Source organism: Panthera leo, chromosome D4, assembly GCF_018350215.1.
Source record: "Panthera leo isolate Ple1 chromosome D4, P.leo_Ple1_pat1.1, whole genome shotgun sequence".
Taxonomy (NCBI): Eukaryota; Metazoa; Chordata; class Mammalia; order Carnivora; family Felidae; genus Panthera; species Panthera leo.
The window spans coordinates 10,041,057-10,059,290 of NC_056691.1; positions in this window are offsets into that span (position 1 = coordinate 10,041,057).

Below are 18,234 nucleotides of genomic sequence, written 5' to 3' on the forward strand. Positions count from 1 at the left end.
ATCGGACGCTTAACTGACTGAGCCACCCAGGCACCTCGACTGAAATTTTCTTAGAATTAATAAATTTAAGTGTTTAATATGCAAGATTTAATATGTTTCCTACCCAGCTGAAAAAAAACAAGGAAAACTAACTCTACTTATATTAATGATAATATGCACTTCTGAACTGTGAATATCCTTATGAAGAGAACTTCCAAACTTTATTGAGGAACATTAAAACTTTTTGGCTAGATGAAGATATATATCTGCATAACTGGATAGAAAGAATGAGTATTCTAACAAGACCAAATGTTCCCAAATGAATGTGAAGATTTAATGTATTCTAATCAAAATGCCAATTTATTTTGCAGAAACTGATGAAGTGACCTCCAAGTTCATCTGGAAGAAAAAATAATAACTAAGAACTGACAAAGAAATGTCATGTACACCGGCAGAAATTAAAACGTAACACAACGGGGCGCCTGGGTGGCGCAGTCGGTTGAGCGTCCGACTTCAGCCAGGTCACGATCTCACGGTCCGTGAGTTCGAGCCCCGCGTCGGGCTCTGGGCTGACGGCTCGGAGCCTGGAGCCTGTTTCCGATTCTGTGTCTCCCTCTCTCTCTGCCCCTCCCCCGTTCATGCTCTGTCTCTCTCTGTCCCAAAAATAAATAAAAAACGTTGAAAAAAAAAATTAAAAAAAAAAGAAATTAAAACGTAACACAACAAAAATTAATTATGGCATCAGCACAAAAATGTTAAAATAATCAGACAGAATTGAATACTTACCCAAAACAGATCCTACTCTCTGTACATTTTTTTTTAAATGTGCATTTAATGCATGACATATCAATGATGAAAGGTGCTGGGACAACTGGTTTAAGTCCCTTTCAGTCTGTCACTTGTGGTCAATCTCAATCTTACCTTCCTATAAATTTTTAATTTCCTACATTCTCAGAATTGCTTTCTCAAAGCAATTTCCAGAAAAATCTCTTCCCTAATCAGACGCAGCCACCTAACACTTTTCCTCCAAAGTAAGTGAGAAAGCCAGGTCTAAACATGGCCTGGTCTCAATTTTGCTGGTAAGGGTGTGAGCAGAAGCAGCCGCGGACTCCTCACCCGGCCGTGTCTGTGGCACAGTTCTGAGCACTGTTGCTGGAAGTTATTCCCTGAACCCAGAGATCCTGTGGGCCACACAAAATCCTCAGACTATTATGCATCTGATAAGCTAGCCAGAATGGATTCTATTGTTTCCAACTAAGGTGCTGATAAAAACCGGTTACTGATTTCAAGAAAAAGCTACGAAAATCCTCACCTCTACAGCACATAAATAAACTGCATGCAGATCGAGGAATAAATCTGTTTTGAATCAGACCATTTTTCAAATCTAGAAAAAAAATACATAGATGAATTCTGGATGGAAAACAACTCTGGAAAGACAGAAAGCAAAAAAGACAACAAGAAAAAACAATCTACTTTAGCACTTAAAATGTTATACTCCTACACTGCCAAGGGTGGGAGATATAAAGGGCTAATACATATGTATTTGTTTGTTTACAGATTTTTTTAAGTTCATGAATAATTTATTTTTTTAAGTTTATTTATTATTTATTTGGGGGGGCGGGGGATTAAAGAGAGATGGAGAGAGAAAATCACAAGCAGGCTCCGTGCTGTCAACACAGAGCCCAACGTGGGGCTCAAACCCACCAACTGTGAGATAAAGACCTGAGCTTAAATTAAGAGTCAGACGCGTAACCAACTGAGCCACCCAGGCACCCCAAAAGCTCACTAAACAACTTAAAAAATACAGTGAAGTGAGATATTTTTACCTATTAAGTTGGTGAGATCTTATTAGGAATAATATTTAATTCTAATAAAAATTTATTCATTTACTCAAGTGGCAGGAAAGTGAATTGGTACAAACTTTCTAGAATGCATTAAAGGTCTAAAATATTTATGCTCTGCAAGAAGCTAGCACTTCTCAGAGTCTGTCTAAATTATGTTTTCTATATTACTTTTATAAGCAGAAAAACAAAGGTAATACAAAAGTACTAACATCAAAAAAGAAGATACAAGGAAATCTTCCAGCAAGACTGCTTTAACATAATACGGCCTGCCCCCAAACATTTAGAATTACATGTACCTGAATGAAAGAAGGGCCTATTTAGTGTCTAAGTCAGAAACTTATAACATCAAGGTAACTTGGGGGAGTCTGGGTGGCTAAGTCAGTTAATCATCCAACTTCAGCTCAGGTCATGATATCACGGCTCTTGAGTTCAAGCCCAGCCTCAGGCTCTGAGGGGCTCTGTGCTGACAGTTCAGAGCCTGGAGCCTGCTTCCAATTCTTTGTGTCTGTCTCTCTGCCCCTCCATCCTCCTCTCTCTCAAAAATGAATATTTAAAACCTTTTTTAATAAAAATAAAAGGAAGGTAACTGTCCTTCAGGCACATCAGGAGAAAAATCATACACATAACCATATTCTCTCTGGAAAGCAGGAGAGAAAGAAACCATAGGTGGGGCTCATGGGTCCCCTGTATTCCAGGAACTTGCAGGGGAAAAAGCAAGGAAAGTTTTTAAGTACTCTAAGGATTTCTTCAGTCATGGACTAAGACAGGTATTTGACCCACACTGCCCAGAAATACCATAGGGAAACCGAATTATTGAGAAAAACACTTTTCTTCTCTAAGCTAAAAGCTGTAATAATAACTCTAAGCTAAGATTTTTCAGGAAAAGTTATTTACTCCAATCTAAACCCAAGACAACAACCTCTCCCTGGAAGCTAAAGGTGAAAAGACCAGGAAGCCAACTGGAAGTCAAGATCAGAAGGACCACAGCGTTATCTGCGTGAAGCCAGAGCCACATCGGACCAGGCAAGTCAGCAAGCGTGGGGGACACCGGAACCAGGTCAGCCAGGGAGATCAGGAAGATGAGAAAGGAGGAAGAAATTAGGTTCTAAATTAAAATTGAGGGCACATAATCTAACAGCTCTCACTGTACTTACAGATGCTGTGAGACAGAACACTTAACACTGGGACTATCCCAGAACACCCAGTCACATGGTCATTATATGACTCTGACGTCCTCTAGGTACATACACAATGGCAAGCCAAGTAGGCGTGTCCTAGGGCAAGCAGGGATATTTTCTACTGCTTAGACACTCCTATAGTACAGCCTGTGTCTTCGTTTAGTCACAGATAGAATTAGCTATAGACTGGGGCACCTGGGTGGCTCAGTCGGTTGAGCATCCAACTTCAGCTCAGGTCATGATCTCGCGGTTCATGGGTTCCAGTCCCACATCAGGCTCTGTGCTGACAGCTCAGAGCCTGGAGCCTGCTTTAGATTCTGTGTCTCCCTCTCCATACCCCTCCCCTGCTCACATTCTGTCGCTCTCAAAAATAAATAAACAAAAAATTAAAAAAAAAAAAAAACTAGCTACAGAGTGAGATCCAAAGTTTAGTATAAATGCAAGTTTTGGAAGCAAAAGTAAGACAATTCTGGATCCAATGAATCCAAAAAAACAGAGTGAATAATGGCCATTTGTGACCTTTCATTAATCGTGCTGATGCAATCACTTAAATCTGGAAGTTACTTCTTTCAGAAACTAGATACTTGAATATTGGATAATTCTCCAAAGACCTTCAGTAAATTATTAATTCCATTCCCCATGTCGAAGTCTCTTATATTTATTTTTAGCTATCACCCCGTTTTCTAAAAAGACTGAGTGAGAGGTGTAGGTCAGTCATCTTCAAGAGACCACAAAACACCAGCACGCAGCAGAGAACAATCAGATAAAACAGTTCAAAGGGGCAAAACCCCAAGTGGGATGTGGGTGCAGCTGGCAGGCCCTGTGCTCTCAAAGTCCTGGATGTGCATCGTCGGGTTTTCTAACCACACCCTTATGATCCGGAATTACCAGGAACATCTTTAACATCCTCTGAAGACATAAAGACAGATTTGAGAGGGTTTTGTTTGGTTTTTATTACTCATTCTGGCAATTCTAAGTTTTCCGACTTTGAATCTATCTAAAGCTAGAAACATAATGGATAACATAACTATTAACTTCGAGTGGGACTCAGCAGGCCTACGGCAATGACCACAATTGATAAGAAATCAGAGCAGGCACCTGACAGACACCTGCCATGTCCAAGAAAAACAGCAGCACATAAATGACCCACTCCTGACCTGGGGGCAGGGAGTGACAAAAAAAATGACAATACAGGATTCTTTCAAGATAGAGACAATAATGATTCAAAATGCCAGAATGTGGCCTGTGGTATAACTGGGCAATAATGAATTATCATATTCTTTGTGACTCCCCAAGGAAATGATTATGGGGTTTAATTGAGGATATATTCCATATAGCTCAAAAAAAATATTTCAGTAATATTTTTGAACATATGAAATAAATATCTATCCCATGTACACATTCATACCAGAGTCAGTTAATTATTTTATCAGTCAATGCAGAAATCTTTAATCTAACATGAAGGTCAATCTTCATTCAAGGAAGATTTAAGAGGCACACTGGGAGAAAATGCAGGGCTGAAAACCAGGCTATCAAGATCTCTCTTCCCAAAATGCATACTTCTCCTTCTGACTGGACCCTACTCCTCAGCAAGTTATTCCCCATTCCCATGCCCCTCCACAGGCCCCAAAGCAAAATAAAACCTCTGGTGTGAACGAGATTCATCTGTTTTCAAGGCCCATCTTGATATGCATGCTGCCTTGCCCTGTTTCCTATCCCATATAAGCCCTTTTAGCTCCTTGAAACTAATTCTTGAGGATCCTGGCTACTCTCAGCCTTTCGCCCAAGGCTTCTCAATTTCTGATATTCGTAAGTTCCCTAACACTCAAACAACCCTCCACTGCCAACCAAGGCTTTCCCTGCCACCCCTACAGCAACTCCAACACCTGGAACTCTGGGAGTTCCCAGGCCCCCCACCCACTTCCTGAGCCCACCAGGATGGAGACAAGGACATTGGCAGCCTTGCCTCCACCCCCATCTGATAGAACCAAGAACTAAGTCAGCTGTATAGAGCCCAGGTACCCAGTAAGGCTCTTTCCGAACATAAGCTCCCCCCTCTCACCACACTGGGTATCTAAAGAGTAGGGTTTATACCTCCATTTCCCTGTGTGGTACTGTCTTTACTCATCAGTACTAAAGCCGTGCCCATCATAGCCTGGGCCTGAGAACCTGGGTAGTTTTGCGTGGACATCTCCCTGTGGGCTGGATCTGGCTGTGTCCTCACTAAGGCCAGATACAAACAGACAAATTAACTGTCACTGAACAGCTGCCATCTGGCTAAGTTTGGATATATGCTGGTGAGTATCTGTTTTCCCCATAGCCCTATCCACCCTTCACCCTTCCATGCCTTGCTCTGTGCCCCCCAGGAGCCTGACCTCACAGATCCCCTCACTGCTGTCCTCAGACTGGGCTTGACCAATAAGAGCCAGCAGGAGAAGGTAGGAGGGAAGGAAAGAAATCAGATTATTTCACCTCCACTCTTTCTGCTATGGTCTGAGTATTTGTGCTCTCCAAAAATTCATAATGCCCAATGTGATGGTATTACAAGTTGGGGCCTTTGGTCATGAGCCTGGAGCCCAGATGTGTGGGATTGATGTTCTTATCAAAGACCACCGAAGAGAGTTCCCTCACCCTTCCATCAGACGCGACATGGGGAGAAGTCTGCAGCCCTGAAGGGGACCCTCCCCCAACCATGCTGGCATCCTGATCTTGGACTTCCAGCCTCCCAAACTGTGATAAATTTCTGTTGTTTATAAGCCACTCCGTGGTGTTTTGTCAGAGCAACCAGAACAGACTAAGACACCCTCCTGGTTGGGGTCCCATGCTCCCAACACTGGACAGGAAGCCCCTTCCCTACAGCTCCCCCTCTCACTGGGCTGCAGAAACATCATGTCTCCATTTGTTTCTTCAGACGCAGAATGGAAACAGCTCCCAGCTGTGGCTAGTCTCTGAGTACTTCATCCTTTGTTGGCTCCCTTAACCCCATCCACACCTAAGTTTTCCCTTCACCATCATCATCTCTTGAACCATATGAACTGGATTCTGTTTCTTACAAACAGAAGTCATATCTACCTAACTCATAGCTACCACCACGTCATCTCCTGTCACCTCGCCTTCCACGTGCCATGTTTCCCCATCCACTTCCTTCGACATCTGCCCTATGGACAGGATTCCTGGCTTCGGTATCCCACCAAATGCTCCAACCATGCCATATACACCTTAGGCATTAGGCTCTGCTCTGTCCAGGACACTACACGGAGCTCTCTGTACACTTCAATTACATAAGCAAGACACCCATAACTTCACGGTCTACCTGGGCCATTGTTGACCTATGAGTGTCCCCATGTACACTGTTCACATACACCCTGGTTCTGATCCACCTTCTCTGTGCATCAGTACAGCAGATGTACCGCACTCTGGGTTCTTCCCCTTGCAGTGAAACCCAGCTCTTACCGGACTACTGGGCTCCAAGTGCTACTCAGAGTCCGGGCTGCCCCACATGTGAGTCTCCATCCTAGAACTCTGCTCCGGCTGGCACTCCTCTTTGTAATCCATTGCAGTCCCAGCTCTGCCAGGGGGAACTCTCTATCCCTTTCCATCTCTCCTCCACCTCTCTCCCACCTCACCTCATTCCTCATCTTCCTGCTGTTGTTGAAGCTTTAAGACCTTCCAATAAATAATGGTCCTTCATTGGAAGACCCTCAAATTCTGGCAGATTCCATACCCACAAAACTGAGGTATATTGGGGATATTCAAAAGCATCACGGTCTTGGGTGACTTCAAAATTGCCAATAGTTAACTCTGAGAATTCTAGATTTGGGGGACTTAAAAACTTACTCTTCTTGATACAGAGGTCTTTGTGACTAACTGTTAGTGCCTCCCTAGTCCAGGGCCTGACCTCACTCTCTGGGAGGCCCACCCCACTCTGGCCGTATCTATCCCAGCAAAATCCAACTTCTCTTGCTCCCTGAGAGCCTGCCTCTTTGCTCTCCAAAATGCCACTCCCTTTCTGCTGAGCCTCCCAGGCCTCCCTCTCCAGAACATCAGCCCTCATGCTTAATAAATAATTCTTACATCTTCCTCCAAAACTCTTCCTCTTTTCCCCTTGCTGCTTTCATTTACATACTGATGTCAAAAGGAGGTGGGGGTAGGGGAGGGCTATGGCCAGGAGGGAAGAAGATACATTACCTTCCTGGCATTTTACTAATAGGGTCTTTTTTTTCTCCTCCTTTCAAAATTTGAAGGGAGCTCCACAAGCTGGAACAAATTTCTTTCAAGCCTGTTTAGCCTTTCTTGTGCTTTTTCCATTATCATTTTTATAGCGGAGATTTCAGTGAGGATTCACAGTGAGTCATTTTATGAGGCAGCTCCATCCGTACCATCTGCAGGCATGACTTTCCCATCACTCTAGACATTACGTATCTCCTTATGGCAGCCCGGACAGGGGGTGGAGATTGCCAAGCCAGGTCACATGCCAGGAGCCCATCACTCATCTGAAGGGGGCGGGAGGGTCTGCTTACAATTAGATTCAACTCCTGGTTCTGGATGATATGTCCCTCTGGCTTCAAATTCTTTCTTACCAGCTCCCTGCTGGGCCCAGGAGGACCTGGGGTCCTGCCTTCTTGGTTTCTTTGCCTCTTCCCCTCTGACCCCCATCCCTGTCTCCTCCTTTCTCCTTCTGCATTGACCCCAACTGCCTTCTTCTCTTTTCATGATCCATCTCTATCTGTCTTATGTAACTCCATTTCTTTCTCCTACACCATCTTTCTCTCCTTCCATCCCTCTACTGACTCTCTCCCACTTGGCGTGGTCCTTCATCTTTCTGCTGTTGTCTTTCTTTCCTGTCCTTCTCGCCACCTCTGGCCCTTTGCAAAGAAAATTTTCATGTCACACCAACAAGGTTTCTCACAATGTAACCAGAATGCCAGGATGAAACAATATGTTTAAGTTCATCTCCCCAAGGAGAGAATCTCTTATTTAAAACTCATCAGGGCTTGTGCATAATGCTAACTGGTAGGGAAAATATATGTATGCCTTTAGGGGTAGACTAGGAAAGCCATGGTAACTTTGGGGAGCAGTCGCCTCTGTATGAGGAAGTCAGACTCCTCAAAACAGTCATTTGAAAGCTATTAGTCACTAATATAGCTTAACATTTAATTAGATTTCCTTCATCTCAATCATCTCTCCCACATTCTAGTCCATTCATCATAAAACATCACAGTCAGAAATGAGGGGCTTAAGTAGAAATACTCCTGTAAGTCACATTCATTGGCATTTACTTTGCATCTTACTTGTAAAAGCTGCATAAATACCTAAAGACTTCTAAATCTTCAACACTGTCAATTCAATTTAAAGGATGTCTAATGCTGGCCAAAAAAAATCCATCTTTTAACAACTAGTCCAACTATCATTAAACCTACTTTATGATTTTCTTCTGATACCTACCGACAGTAAGTCTTCTAAATATCAAGGGAAGTCATGGTGGCTTCTTATTTATTAGCTTCCAGAGATACTCATATAGGTTGCATTAAGATCAAATCAAAAAACAAACAAACAAGCAAAGGGGGGGGGGGTGCACCTGGGTGGCTCAGTCGGTTAAGCGTCTGACTTTGGCTCAAGTCATGATCTCACAGTTTGTGGGTTCGAGCCCTGCACTGGGCTCTGTGCTGATGGCTCAGAGCCTGGAGCCTGCTTTACATTCAGTCTCCTTCTCTCTCTGCCCCTCCCCTGCTCATGCTCTCTCTCTCTCTCTCTCTCTCTCTCTTTCTCTTTCAGAAATAAATCAACATTAAAATTTTTGAAAAAAAAGGATCAAATCACAATCAATATAAAAATCTATCAAATTGATATCAAATACACATTCAAATTCCTGCTTTGCTAGCTTACATATTAAATGATGGTTACTTTACCTCTAAAAGTCTTGGTTTCCTCATCTGTACAGTGTACACAGTAATACCTACCCAATAGGGTCCTCAGGAAAATCTAGTGAAACATTCTGCCTTCGTTAGCAGAACTTACTAATGAATGCCTGACAGCTCTTCCCTTTCTCAATAAGCTACTCTGCTAGGTTCTATGCATTAGGTCCCAAATTGACGAAATCATTCAATTATGTATGTAAATGAATGAGTAACCATGTCTCAGTATTATCTGACAGCCTTTCACAAAATGTATTCCATTGTCTCACCCTTCGAACTTCAGGGATGTTAATATTAAGAGCTAATATCTATTTAGCCAAGTGTTAGACTGGCTGTTTTATGCACAGTATTTCATTGTGTCTCACAACAATGTTTTCAAGTAGAAATCGAAACCACTGAAGAGCATCAAGTTGAACAAAAATCAAAATGGCTGCGTTAATGAGTCGGCAAAGCTCGACTTTAAAGTAAACTTTTTCCTCTTTCCTGCACACCTCCCCCTCTCCCTTCTGAGCCTTTTGTTTCAGGGACACAGTACCACCCTCCAGACATGACAAAGGAGGCTGGCAGCAAGCACACATCTGTCAAAAACCAGCTAGATCCTCTATTTCCCTGTCAAATGCCCCAGCTCCTTGCTAGGGTCATGTTTGCAGTTTCTGAAGACCCTAGTCCACAGCCATTTCCTTCTCCTGGTAAAGCACTAAAGCTGTTGCTCCTCTTTATCCACAACTCTGCCTTCATGTTCAACTTTGGCTCCGAAGCATGGAGGTCAGTTTTCGACAAGTTTCTTCCTCTTTTTTTTTTTTTTTTTTTTTTTTTTACAAAACTGAGGCTCAGACTTGCCTAAAGTCACACGACATGCAGCACAGCTGGCGATTTCCAAGCCAGGCTCTCATCACTAGGCAACAGTGTAACAGGGGGGTAAGGTGAAGAGCTGGGCTCACTATTAGGGCCATGAGAATAATCCTATTCCCTCCCATTACTAGGTGACCACTGAACGCTGTCATCGCAGTTGCTTTGGCTGAAAGACGCCTGAGGGTTTTTTTTTTTTAATCTATCAACAATCTAGAAAGCAAATGGCAATGTCTACATTTTTCTACAACAATAGTGCAGCCTCTGCATTTCTCCACTGTGAGATCCAGCGTCAACTCTGACAAGGTAGGAAAGCTATTTTAAACAGAGCCTGGAAGACAACCTAAAGACCTAAAGACACAAAAGACTCCAGGAGAAACTCTGACCTCCTCCCACCAACCGCCTAAAAGAAATTAGACAGTGCTGCTATAAACATTGGGGTACAAGTGCCCCTATGCATCAGTACTCCTGTATCCCTTGGATAAATTCCTAGCAGTGCTATTGCTGGGTCATAGGGTAGGTCTATTTTTAATTTTCTGAGAACAAACTGAGGGTTGATGGGGGGTGGGAGGGAGGGCAGGGTGGGTGATGGGTATTGAGGAGGGCACCTTTTGGGATGAGCACTGGGTGTTGTATGGAAACCAATTTGACAGTAAATTTCATATATTAAAAAACAAAATTTAAAAAAAAAAAAAGAAAGAAATTAGACAGAGGACCTGTTCCAGGAAAAGTGCTCTCGCCATAGATAATTACATTATAATATAAACTATGGGTGGAAACATGGAGGCATTAGGCCAAGTCTGTTTGTTAAAATTCCTCTGTACGCCCCATTGTTTCTGAGCAGCATAGCAAACATTTGTTTACCCAACATGGACTCTATTTCATCTGCCCATGAATTGTACTCCTTCCCTTTGAAGTCCCAAGCCCCTAGCCCCCTCCCCTCAATTCAGGACGAAACATGTACCTTATTTTGCCTGACTGCCTTTAGCGTCTCATGTCTGTGTGGCTTCCCCATATGTACGTAATTAAATGTGATCTTCTTCTGTAACTACATGCACACACACACACAGTGGAGTCCCAGCCCTGGGTGTGAGTCCTGGCTTTGCCTGCGAGCTCTGTGCCCATGGTAACACCCCATCACCTCTCCAAGCCTCCGGTTCCTTAACTTTCAAATGTTAAAATAGGACTAGTACAAGGAGGTGAGGCTGGAGCTGAATGGCATCTGTAAAACTACCTTTCACATAAATGAAAAAGTATCTTTATTTACCAAGACAGTTCTTCCAGACAACAGAAAGACAGTGTAGAAAAGTTAAGATGCCCTGAGGTAAGTGTGAAGGTAAAAGATAATTGGTCTGCAGGCCACTTGACTAAGGCAAGAGCATCATAGCTGCCATTATCTGCCACATAAAATTCATCCAAGGTGGGGGCGGGGGGGTGCCTGGGTGGCTCAGTTGGTTAAGTGTCCCACTTGGGCTTAGGTCATGATCTCACAGTCTATGGGTTTGACTCCCGCGCCAGGCTCTGTGCTGACAGATTAGAGCCTAGAGCCTGCTTCAAATTCTATGTCTCCGTCTCTCTCTGCCCCTCTCCCACTCATGCTCTGTCTCTCTCACTTGCAAAAATGAGTAAATGTTAAAAAAAAATTTTTTTTAATTCCTCCAAGGGAAGGGGGTTGGTAAAAATCTTGGTAACACACCAGTAAGAAACAAAATGTATGCATTCATTCATGACCAAAAAAGAAGCGTAGTTCATGGCAGGAAAATAACAAAACAAAACAACTTTTTCTATATATTACTATGTATATGCTATACATAATATACTTTTTCTATACATCAACATTTTTATACACTTATCTATACATTAACATCACACTATTATTTATGGAGTTTAACCTGCAATTTACTCCAAGGCCTAGAAAAAGAAATGGAATCTAAGACTCCCGTGGAGTTTGATTCTCTTTGCCCAAAGATGCTTCATGGCTATCAACAAACTCTGGCTTCATTGATCTCAAGCATTTGTCGATTCACTTGACAGCCCTTGGGGTGAGGAGAGGAAGATAAGTCACTCTTCCATAACCTTTGTCTCTTCTCTACTGGGAACCTCCAAAGAATCTGGGGTTCAATGAAAGCTTTCCTGGGCCCTACGGTGGTGTGGTTCCATTTTGTCATCACCCATTCAGGATTCAACAAAGGTGAGAACATAGGATCCAGGGGGCAAGATTTGCTGCCTCAGTCATGTCTCATCACAAAGTAGCTGAACTGGGAAGAGGATGAAAAAAAAGAGTGTGCTAATAACCAGATGGATGGAAAACTGTTCTTGGATGGCATCATCTAGTGGTGAAAGATCAGCATCCTGGAATCCCAGAATCTGATCCATAACTCTCTGTGTATCCTGGACAAAAGTTCCCGAATTCTTCTGAGTTCAGTGTTCTCATCTGTAAAATTACAGGGGTCAACAAAATGGCTTCTAAGTCCAAGACTCTAATAATTGTGGGGGCCAGCTGGATTCAACAATACTAAAATATTTTTATTTTTGAGCAGACCCATTTTAGTACTGACTTCCAGAAAAATAGATTAAGAAAAATAAACTGTCAGCTCTGGAGAAATAATGCTGATTTGCTTTTCATCGTATCTAGCCCAAGATGGACTTTAGAATTAGAGCACTGAGCGTAATCTAACACTGCAATGAAACACGGATTGAAACAGCACCTGACACACTGTCAAACCCAAGCAAATGTTATTTCCCCTTATACAATCTTTCCCAGGATCTTCAGTGTATTCCTGAAACTGAAAATGTGAACGCTGCCTAAATATCTGCTTCTAGAAACTCATCTCACCCATGCAGTGCCAGCACTAACAAAAGAAATCCCAATTTTAATGCAGATGTTGTAGACGCTCATGGCTGTTTTGCTCCTGGCACAGAAACTGTGATCTGATACTTGGGGCATCATCTTTCCTTTGCAAAAGATGAGCGCTGAGGTCTTTGCTGAGCAACAGAAAAATTGATTGTCTCCAGGATGGCACACATGATTACAAGAAAAACAGTGTAAGTGAGGGGAGTTTCTTTTTGTCTTGAGGGTAGTCTTACAGCAGTCCTCTCTGTCCAAATGTAATTTCCCTACTAGGAAGGGTAGGAGCGTGAAATGGGAAAAGACTACACAAAATTAGGGCGACTTTGGAGACCAGGTATACTAAACACTGAGCTCCTCCTGCTCCACCTTAAGAGAGAAGAACACAGGGAGAAGAAATCAGGATAGGGTCTTCTGATATCTTCTGCACTGCAGTAATGAGATAGTTCAGTATCAGAACCTTCACAGGAGAAATTTCAGGCCAACTTGCTCACCAGGGGAACAAATTACAAAGCACCAAAGCCAGATTCCAAACAGTTTCTCTCATTCTTGGACTCAGATTCAGAAGCAAAGATTCATGATGCTGATGGAACCAGTATCTGAATGATATAATTTTAATAAGAAATGCAAAAGATCAATAGACAAGAAAGCAGCCTCCTGGTACATGGACTTGTGGCCCAGGCCAGACATAACATTTTTTTTTTGAGAGAGAGACAGACAGACAGACACAGAACGTGAGCAGAAGAGGGGCAGAGAGCGAGGGAGACACAGAATTGGAAGCAGGCTCCAGGCTCTGAGCTGGCAGCACAGAGCCCAACACAGGGCTTGAAACCATGAACTGTGAGATCATGACCTGGGCCCAAATCAGATGCTTAACTGAGAAGCCCCCAGACAATAAACATTTATAACAATAGTGAAGAAGCCCACATTCTACCCTGAGTTCTGATAAAGTAGCCCAATCTCAGCTGATGAAAGATGTCGATTAACCACGGCTCCTTTCCTTGGCAGAGGCCAGAAAAGGAGCGGCCTGCCACCTTCTTTGTAGCCCACACTTATTCTCTACAGCCCCATTCAGTTGCAAGGCGGCACCATGGACACCAGGCGATCATAGAACTGGTTCCACTCAACACTCCATGAAGGTCCCCTGAGCACCAACTGCTCAGGGGAAGCCAGGAGTCAACAGACCAGAGAAGAGAAGGGAATCCCTCACCAAGACAGCACCCCTCACTTTCCTCAACATAAATACTCTGTGTCTACTACAGAAAATAGACACAGGCCGATGTTGTAAACAATCAAAGCCACCCATATCCTTACCACCCAGAGATATGCATCTTGGCGTGTTTATACAGGCCCTCCTAGAATTCACTCCCAAATACGTATGTATACATGCATTTTATAAAGACAAAATCATAGCATGCATACATATTGACGTGCAACTCATTGTTTGGGTTTAATAATACATAATATTCTACAATACTTTTTAAAACATCAAACCCTGGGGGTGCCTGCCTGGCTCAGGCAGTTGACTTCGGCTCAGGTCATGATCTCATGGTTTGCAGGTTCCAATCCCGCTCGGGCTCTGAGCTGAGAGCTTGGAGCCTGGAGCCGGCTTCGGATTCTGTGTCTCCCTCTCTGTCTGCCCCTTCCCTGCTCATACTCTGTCTCTCACTCTCTCTCTCAAAAATAAATAAACATTAAAAAAATCATTTAATATATATATATAAAGACATGTATAAATATATATAAGTATATATTTTTATATAAATATATTTTATATAAATATATACGTATATATTTAACACATCAAATCCCCCATTTTGGCACACACAGGGTGTTCCCAAACTTTCCTCTGTTACAATGTGTAGACACATACATTTGCATGGCATTTATTCTGGAAGGATATATACAAAAAATATCACACCACGATCAACATCTTTGAACAAGCATCTATTCAATGAAAAGCCTTTTTCTGACTTCCTTTCTTTAAAATATTCCAAGAGGTAGAATTACAGATGCCAAGTCTACACATGTTCTTAAAGCTACTGAGACTTATCCCCAAACCGTAGTGCATTCTTCTTTAAGGGAGTCCCTGTGCTTGGCGTGGGGGCATATGCAGGATGCCCAGGACAGGATGTTAAGTTGCATGCAAATCCCAACTGCCAAGAAGCCAATGGAGAACAAATTGGAACACTTTCTAAAGCATTAAGGTGATTATTGCTTAGTGCCCAGAGATCTTTCAGCAATTTCATATAAAATATTCCTTCACGTCAGACCCATAACCACCTTTTCAAAATTGTGCCGTGGAGAGTCGTCGATATGTGTTTGGTGTGTGGGGCATAAATCTCTCCGACCCAAGCTGCAACCTGGAGAGCCTCCCTCCCGCAGGAGAGGCGCTGCACCGAAGCCAGCCAGGGCAGCTGAAAAGCATATGTTCTGGTCCTCCCCTCTCACCTCCCTCCCTGCGCCCTCCCCCAGCTTCCTTCCACCTTTGGGCCTACATATTTCTCTTTGATAAATGCTTTCAGAAAAAAAATATATATATATTTTACAAGATGCTTACTTATGCAAATCTGTCTTTCAAAACCATACCCATCATCAAACCTAACCTCGCAAAGACCACGCTTACTGGAGGCCTGGAGGGAACGCGGGGATGACCAAAGCTGTGGTGATCTGGGGAGGGCAGACGAGAGCCCAGTGCCTTTCTGGCCTCCGTCATTTGAGCAGAGGGGTGGAATGCAGTTGCTTTGCCCTTCAATTAATGACCTGCTCATACAGAGACCAGGTGGCAGGTGGATCAGACCAGAGTCATCTCCCCAGGAAGCTGGCCTGGAAGCTGACACGTGCAAGGGGACTTTCTCTCAGTCCTAACGTGCCCCATCATCAGATGTGACACCACTTCCTTCACTAGGAAAAAAAGAATCTAAGTGCAAACAGCTTCCCAAACTCTGAGCTAAGGAGTCTAGCTCCTCCAAAAGCTGCCAGGAGTCCCCATTCATGTTTCCCGGAGTTCTCTGCATGCCGACTGACTTGGCTGCCCTCACTTATGTCACCGGCTTGCCCTACCCCGGCTTGGCAGCCAGCAGGCAGCACTCAATGGCCCGGCAGCACATCAAGTAGCTGTGCAGTGATTTCCACTGTGGTCTTGCAGCCACTGCCAATTGATCTACAAGCACCCGAAATGCATCCTGAGGGCTATTTAAAGTCCCTGTCCGTGCGGGACCTGGAGTATTTGAGGAAGGTCCCTAAATGCCGTGTGCTTTGGCCAGTGCCTGTGGTCATCCTAAGTTTATCGCAGCCCTCAGATATCAGAGCTCAGAAGCAGCTGCCAAGGTCAGCCAATCGGCAAGCGCTGTGGCCGTGTTATAGTCACTGTAGAGAACTAGCCCTTCCGTGGCAGGTGGAAAGGCAGGCCGGTCTCGGGGCTCTGGAGGCTGCTTCAACAGAGACACCATATCCCCACTAAGTGACCTTTCTCCCACCAGGCTCTCAGAGGAGAATTCTCCTCTCTCTCTCCGCCCAGCAGCTCCAGAGTGATCACACGTTTATCAGGGAGATGCCCACACTCAGATCAGTCTCGGTCCCTAAGCACCACTTCCTGAGTCCCGAACCCACCAATGAGTAGACAGCAGTTGCCACGGGCAGCCAGCCAGATCAGATGGCGGTGATCACAACCTCAACAACAGCAACAGCACCTGAGACACGTGGGGCGCTACATACCACTGTATGCTTCAGTGCACCCAACTTTACGTCATCTTCCAGCACCTTCGTGAAGCTGGCGTTATCAGTCCTCCTTTTACAGGTGACTGTCCGGAGGCTCAGAGATGCTACAGTGACTGCCCAGGTCACACAGCTAGTAAGTGGCAGAGAAGGGTTTGAATCCAGATCTTTCTGACTCCGAGGCATGGGCTCTGAACCCCTGTACCAGGCACACACCTGCCTGCCCATTTAGACCCAAACACCAGCATACCGGTGGCATTTACGAATAAGGGAAGACCAGGACACTCACAGTTATTCTCATGTTAACAGTCTTCTGTCCCTTGACGGTTCACCCAGGCCCTATCCCCAGTGGTATACTGGACCCTATCAGTTGAATGCTCCCCCAAACCCATACCACCACTCAGCCTGGACCAGACGAAATCATCCTCTTTCCTCCATATCATTTCTTTCTTTGGCTTTGGCCATGGAATCATTGTTATCCACACCAACCAGGTGTGAAACTACAAAGTCAGGTTTATCAAACACTTCTTCCTCACCCCCATGTTCTTCAAGGCAGGTGGTCATTACTTCCTTATTTATAGCCTCAGAGCTGTGCTCTCTGCCTCCAGGTCCCAGTCCCTCTAATCCACTCTGAAAATCACCTCCAGAATAGACTTCCTTCAGCAGCACTTCTGCTATGCCATACCTTCCCTGCAGTCCTACAATCTCAAGTCTAATTTCATTTGTCTGGTTATCAAGACCCCCTACAACTGGCCCCTCCAACCTTTCACTACCCCTCAAAGTCACCCTTTTGACTGTACTAGTCATAAATCTGTACTAGTCCCCATAAATCTGTACTAGTCCAATCCAAACCACTGTGCAAGCACCAGGGCAGGCCCTATTTCCGCCATGAAACTTCTCTTCTTTCTCCCCACCATCGCTGCCCCAACTTTTCTGTGATCAGGACTTCTGGTATACTCAGCCCAATTCATCATTTATGTACTTTCTCACATCCTTCACTAACTGCTTCCTCATTCTGGGTCTATCAACTGGATAGCTCTTAAAAGGCAGAACTACATCTTTTATTTTTCAGACCATGCTAATGAAGTAATCAATAACCCTGTTTCATGATTACACAAATTTGAGATTATTCCATTACACAGGTTCAGTCAAAACACCCATTTCTAAATTAACTATGATAAAGTCAAGACAATTTTCCTGAATCAAGAGGTTTGGCTTGACCTTGTGTGAAACAGACCTTAGCCTTTAGTAGACCATAAGTTTAAGTGAACCAGATGAAGGACAGAGTCACTGAAAAAGTCCATTCAAGGCAATCCGGGCCTGGGTCATCTGAATCGTGGTGCCCACATCATCCTAAAACACTCTGCACTAACCAAGTCACAACCTGTGTGATGCAGGCAATTCTGAATGCCCCATTCAAATTCTATGTACCACATGGTCAAGCTACTGCTCATCCATTGCACTGGGATAAAACTAAGGAAGGGATATGGGAATGATTACAAAAGAAAAACCACTGAAGGAATCAGTACATTCAGAGGACTATCTGATATAATGGACATTCTAAATTTTTGAGAGACAGAGACAGAGCATGAGCAGGGGAGGGGCGGAGAGAGAAGGAGACACAGAATCTGAAGCAGGCTCCAGGCTCTGAGCTGTCAGCAGTGTCTGATGTGGGGCTCAAACCCAAGAACGATAAGATCATGACCTGAGTTGAAGTCGGACACATAACCGACTGAGCCACCCAGTCACCCCCAATAGAATGGACATTCTAGCAAAGACAATTATGTTCTATGTTCCTCCATGGAGCAGAACAATTAGGTAGAATTTTTAAGCAAGGGGAGCAAATGATCCCAGTTTGTGTATTAAAAATATATACAAATAGTTATTCCCCTGTCATTCCAAGT